The sequence below is a fragment of the Thermobia domestica genome, chromosome 13, assembly GCF_964235325.1.
Source record: "Thermobia domestica chromosome 13, izTheDome1.hap1.1, whole genome shotgun sequence".
Classification (NCBI taxonomy): Eukaryota; Metazoa; Arthropoda; class Insecta; order Zygentoma; family Lepismatidae; genus Thermobia; species Thermobia domestica.
The window spans coordinates 38855450-38861449 of record NC_137466.1 but is presented as its reverse complement, the minus strand read 5'-3'; positions in this window follow the sequence as shown (position 1 = coordinate 38861449).

Genomic DNA, 6000 nt, shown 5'->3' with positions numbered 1-6000 from the left:
CGACAGATTTCACATATTAAGTGCACTGATGGCAATTCAAACTTCCCATGAAGAACACGCCTCAATGAAAGTTGAAGCTACCGGTTTACTACATCAGATCTCTAAGATTTTCTGTTTCCTTACTGAGCTCATGTTCAGGGTTATTGGATATCTAAAACCTACAAACGCACTGCTACAAAGAAGAGATTTGGACATTGGTGCCGCTGTGAAGTTAATAGGCTCGGTAACGGAACAGCTCAGGTCTTGCTGGCAAGACGAAGGAATATTCGAAAATATCCTTCACGATGCAATGAAGGCATATGCCTTAAACAGTTCGATTCAGCAACCATTGAAACGCAAATGCACACTCCCCAGTCGCTTAGCTGTTTCAGTTGTTGATTTGGAAGGCATAAATTTGGAGAAGGGAAAGGAAGACCAGAAGGAGCTGAAAAGATTATTCTGCAAAGTTCTCGATATCTCCGTCGAAGAAGTTCGGAGCAGATTCAGTGAGACAGGGACAGCTGTGATTGGTGCCATTCACCGCTTACTGAGCGAGAAAAGAAGTGAAGAAAACTTGAAACCTCTGTGTGATATTGTAAAGTACAAAGACCTGCATTCCAAAGTGCTTCAGAATTTTGATCGAGCAAAGAAATAGATCGAGCAAATCGACTGATCAACAAGACATCATCTCTGGAAGAGCTCACAAAACAAATTGGAAAATATGGCGAGGCTTTCCCGGGCCTAAAGATGCTTACAGAAGCTGCTCTAATTATTCCGTCTTCTACGTCCAAAGTCGAAAACTGCTTCTCACATCTGACAGCTCTCCTTCGACCTCAACGACTGTCCATGGGACATGAAAGAAAATCTGACCTCGTTCTCCTGGCATACAACAAAGATATTCTGTGTGCACTAGACCAGCTTGTAATTGAATTTGCGAAGTGCTCACGTAAACTTCTTTTGATGTAATTACTTACATAAGGAGTGTAAAAAATATTTATTTTACTTATGTCAGGGCTGTTTCTTAATTTTTATACATAAAAATATTCCATAATCTACTTGTAATAAAAGTATTGTAGTTCCAAAATACTATAATTTAGATAACAGTTAATAAATGTTCCTAAAATAAATTATTATTTCTTACTTTTAGTACTACTTAGTGCATTAAAATATATATTGAATTATATACCATCATTTTAACGAAAATGTTAATGATGATATTTGATAGTCGTGAATTTGGCACTGTAATATTTATCAGCGTAATAATGTGTTTCAACTTTCTTATAGATTCAATAAATAATAAATAAATATATAAATGAACATAGACATTGACAACGACAAGCGCCTCAAGGAACAAAAACTATATATATATATATATATATTAGAGAGAGAAAGAGTTTTTGTGTTCCTTGTGGACCTTTGTGTGGGTCCCTGCCATTGCCCCCTCAGTATTTATCATTACCCGCCCTAAGCAATCAGGCTGGCTACGGGCCTGACCACGTTAAATTTAAGTTACAAATATGCATAACTGCAATTATTATGAATATTTATTCAAAGTAGTTTACTTCTAGTTTTAAAAAAATTCATTATTATACACAAAGTTTCAACAGATACTTGTTAAGGTACAAAGTTGAATAACACAAATTAGCTATTTGTAATACAAGTATACATTTTCAAGTATAAATGAAAAACCGATTTCTTATTTGTTTACAAATTTAATTTTTATAAGTACATACGAAGGTTTGATGTCATGACAGTTCCCCTCCTTAGAAAGCACAAAGTGAACGACGTTACGGGGAAATGTTCAGAGGTGCATGGGATATTCACCCTTTCCCCGCCTTCAGTTATCACGCTGAGTAATGCCACACTTTTTCGTGTGTGTGTGCAGCAACCGCTCTATACTCAATCCAATTGTTTAGACCAGTGATGGCCAAATTAAGAAACACTGCGGGCCAGAATAGGATATTGACCAAAGTTGAGAGACTACTTTCTATCTCTCCCTAAGAAACGATTAGCTAAATGTACGCTCAGTCATATATTTGATGAATCTTTGTTCTATTATGCGTATTCTGCTTATTGTTTTAATTCAATTACAGTTTGTGCAGTAGTGTTATCCACTAGAGGACAAATTTCTCGTCTCCTCTCGAAGATAAGATGAGAAATATATTTGCAAATTCCATACGAAAGGAGAAACATGACCATTTTGGTCTCATTCTTTAAAAGGAAATCGAGACATGGAGATTAGCGTTTTGTGTCTTGTGGAGAACACTCACCCTTCGGCGTTGATCTCAAACATTGTTGTGGTGTTTCATGAGTCACAGTAATCTGCAATCTTTATCTTCTCCCAGAAATATATCATATGGATAAACATTGACAGTATCGGTATTCGATAGCTTGTTTACTCGCAAAATTGAATTTCGCTGGTACATCGAAAGTCACAGCAATTTTCAAAATCGCTGACGACGGGCCTCATTCTGTACCAGTTTGCATAAACGCAACGAAGTATTTGCGTTTTAGTTGTGATTTGCAGGTTTTGCAAAATCCAAGAGGAATGAAGCCGTACAGATACAGTGGCTCAAAAAAGTATTGGGCGGATAAGAGGTATGAGACAAAAGTATTGAGCAGATAAGAGGTATGAGACAAAAGTATTGGGCGAGCAAACATCTTGGTTATGAACACGCGCTCTCTGAGATGGCTTCACCCATGAAGACCCGTGTGTCTTTGTACATAAAAGACTCTAGTTGTAGGAAAGTGGACAGCAGTAACATCGTGCCTTACGTGAAGCAGCAATGGCGAAAAAGCGAAGGAAACAACGGAGGAAGAATGGAAGATTGTAGTGGAGCTGTTTTGGAACGGAAAATCGTTTGCAGAAATCAGCAAAACCATTCGAGTACAAAGGAAAATGGTTCATAATACTGTTTACGAATATTGTATAAGAATATATTACACCGAGAAGTGGCCGCCTTTAAAGTTTTCAGTAAGAATAAAACGAAACATTGTGCATCAAGTGGCCAACAATCCGAGTTAAGTGCGCCGTAGTTAGCAGCTAAAATGGAACGTGATGTGGGAATGACTGCGTGTGCTGAAACCATCAGAAATGTGCTTGGTGATAGGGAATATATGGGGAGAACAACCCGTCGAAAGGCCTATATAAGCAAGACGAACAAGAAAAAGAGATTGACGCACCTGAAAGAGTACAAAAATACAAAAATAACACTTATGAGTTCTGGAAATCAGTCATTCTTACCGATAAGAGTAAATTTAATGTCTTGAAGTCAGACGGACGTGTGATATTGTCGAGGAAGGAGAATACAGAACTAGATGAGAAAAATCTTACAGCCACTGTGAAACATGTAGGAGGTTCCATTATGGTATGGGGTTGTATGAGTACAAATAATGTGGGTGATTTATGCTTTATTGAAGAGACAACGGACCACAAGGCTTACATCAACATTCTAATGACACATCTTCCTCCAAGTGTGGAAAAAATGGGTCTCTCTCCCCAATATGTCTTCACACGGGATAATGATCCCAAGCATACAGTCTTAAATACCTGGCTCTGATTGTTATATAATACACCTCGTTGGATGGAAACACCACCATAATCATCCGATATCAACCTAATCGAGAATTTATGGCACTGCTTGGAACAAAATATTCGCAAACATGACATCTCTAACAAAAATGACCTTAAAAGTGCATTAATAGTAGAATGGGGTAAATCTTATCGTGAGACCACACACAGCTTGTTATGTTCGATGCCAGAGAAGTTGTGTGCCGTTATCAAAAGTAACGAAGGACCTACCAAGTACTAAGAATGATAACAATGTTTAAAAAATGGTAATCATTTTTGACTGCCAAATACTTTTTTGGTGGCAATTATGGTAAGCTTATTTTATGTTTTTTAGTTTTGCTCTGTTGACACGGTTACTGTTTTGTTTCTCCTATCTTACCTGTTACATGGGATAATACATACGCTGGAAGTACAGTGAATGTTCGCTTATTATTGCATTTTCCTTCCATTTCACACCCAGATATATTCAGTGGCGAAGGGCCGTAAGAGGCCCTGAGGCCGGGCCTACTAATTTACTTTCAAAAATTATAATTTATAATTAATTCATTTTCCTTGCACAGAATATATGATACTTTTCAAAGTTGAAAAAAAAATATTGTTCGATAAAGAAATCGTGGTTAGCACCACTGCTGGGAGGCTCACCGAGCAGTGTCTCAGGCGGCAGAAGGACTACTGCCAAGATACACAGAAAATCCCGCGAGAGAACGTGTTGGTAATAATCTGCGGAAGAGACCTGCCTCAGCGCTAATCGACTTGCGTTTCTACATAAGGCGTTTCTCGCGACACCTTCGATTTCGATTCGATATATCAAACAAATAAAGAGCAAGAGTACGTGGGCCTCATTCCGTTCCAACTTTGCTTAATTTTGCGGACTCTAATGCAACGCAAAACCTGGAACAAGCAATTCTAAGGTGCTACGTCTATTATCGCAAACTAATGCCCCTTTTTCCCGTTACGTTGGAGCAAACCTGTACGAAATCAGACACGTTGAGTTTATTAGAATTGAGTAGAGAATGTGCAATTTTGAGATATTGTGAGTGACATATTTTCTTACATTTGCAAAAATGAATGAGAGAAAATGTCAGTAAGTGGAGAATATGAACATACTATAATTCCTATTATAGAATTTTCTATGTCAGTGGTCTTTTGAAAATTTATGTGTTATTAAGGAACGAAGACCAACGCCTGTGTGTTGAAAATAGAACAAACAGAGGGCAAGAAAGTTCTGCATGCATTGGTACAAAAATTTATTTGGGGTTGTTGACATATAAAGGGCAGCGTATGAAAGATATTTAAGTATGATTCTGCCTTTAAAGAGGCATTCATTTTCCTTGCACAGAATATATGATACTTTTCAAAGTTGAAAAAAAAATATTGTTCGATAAAGAAATCGTGGTTAGCACCACTGCTGGGAGGCTCACCGAGCAGTGTCTCAGGCGGCAGAAGGACTACTGCCAAGATACACAGAAAATCCCGCGAGAGAACGTGTTGGTAATAATCTGCGGAAGAGACCTGCCTCAGCGCTAATCGACTTGCGTTTCTACATAAGGCGTTTCTCGCGACACCTTCGATTTCGATTCGATATATCAAACAAATAAAGAGCAAGAGTACGTGGGCCTCATTCCGTTCCAACTTTGCTTAATTTTGCGGACTCTAATGCAACGCAAAACCTGGAACAAGCAATTCTAAGGTGCTACGTCTATTATCGCAAACTAATGCCCCTTTTTCCCGTTACGTTGGAGCAAACCTGTACGAAATCAGACACGTTGAGTTTATTAGAATTGAGTAGAGAATGTGCAATTTTGAGATATTGTGAGTGACATATTTTCTTACATTTGCAAAAATGAATGAGAGAAAATGTCAGTAAGTGGAGAATATGAAGATACTATAATTCCTATTATAGAATTTTCTATGTCAGTGGTCTTTTGAAAATTTATGTGTTATTAAGGAACGAAGACCAACGCCTGTGTGTTGAAAATAGAACAAACAGAGGGCAAGAAAGTTCTGCATGCATTGGTACAAAAATTTATTTGGGGTTGTTGACATATAAAGGGCAGCGTATGAAAGATATTTAAGTATGATTCTGCCTTTAAAGAGGCATTAAGTGACACACAATATGACTTGATGAATGCCTGTCATGTGTTTTGAACAATATAATTAAAGACGAAATTTTACAAGCAGAGTTTGTTTCAGTACAAGTAGACTAAACAACATTTATTTCTTGTGAAGTGCAGATAATGTGATAATCCATCTTCCCAACCTGATCACGCCCAATTTAAACAATTAAATTGCATTACGGCAAATTAAGATTAGCCATTAGTCACATACGTGAATTTCATTATGAAAATTGAGATCCGGATCAAATAAGTGCTGTCGATGGACTACAATTACGTTAAATTTATGTGAATTTGTCTTCTTGTGTTTCTGTAGTAAAATATTTGTCTAATCTG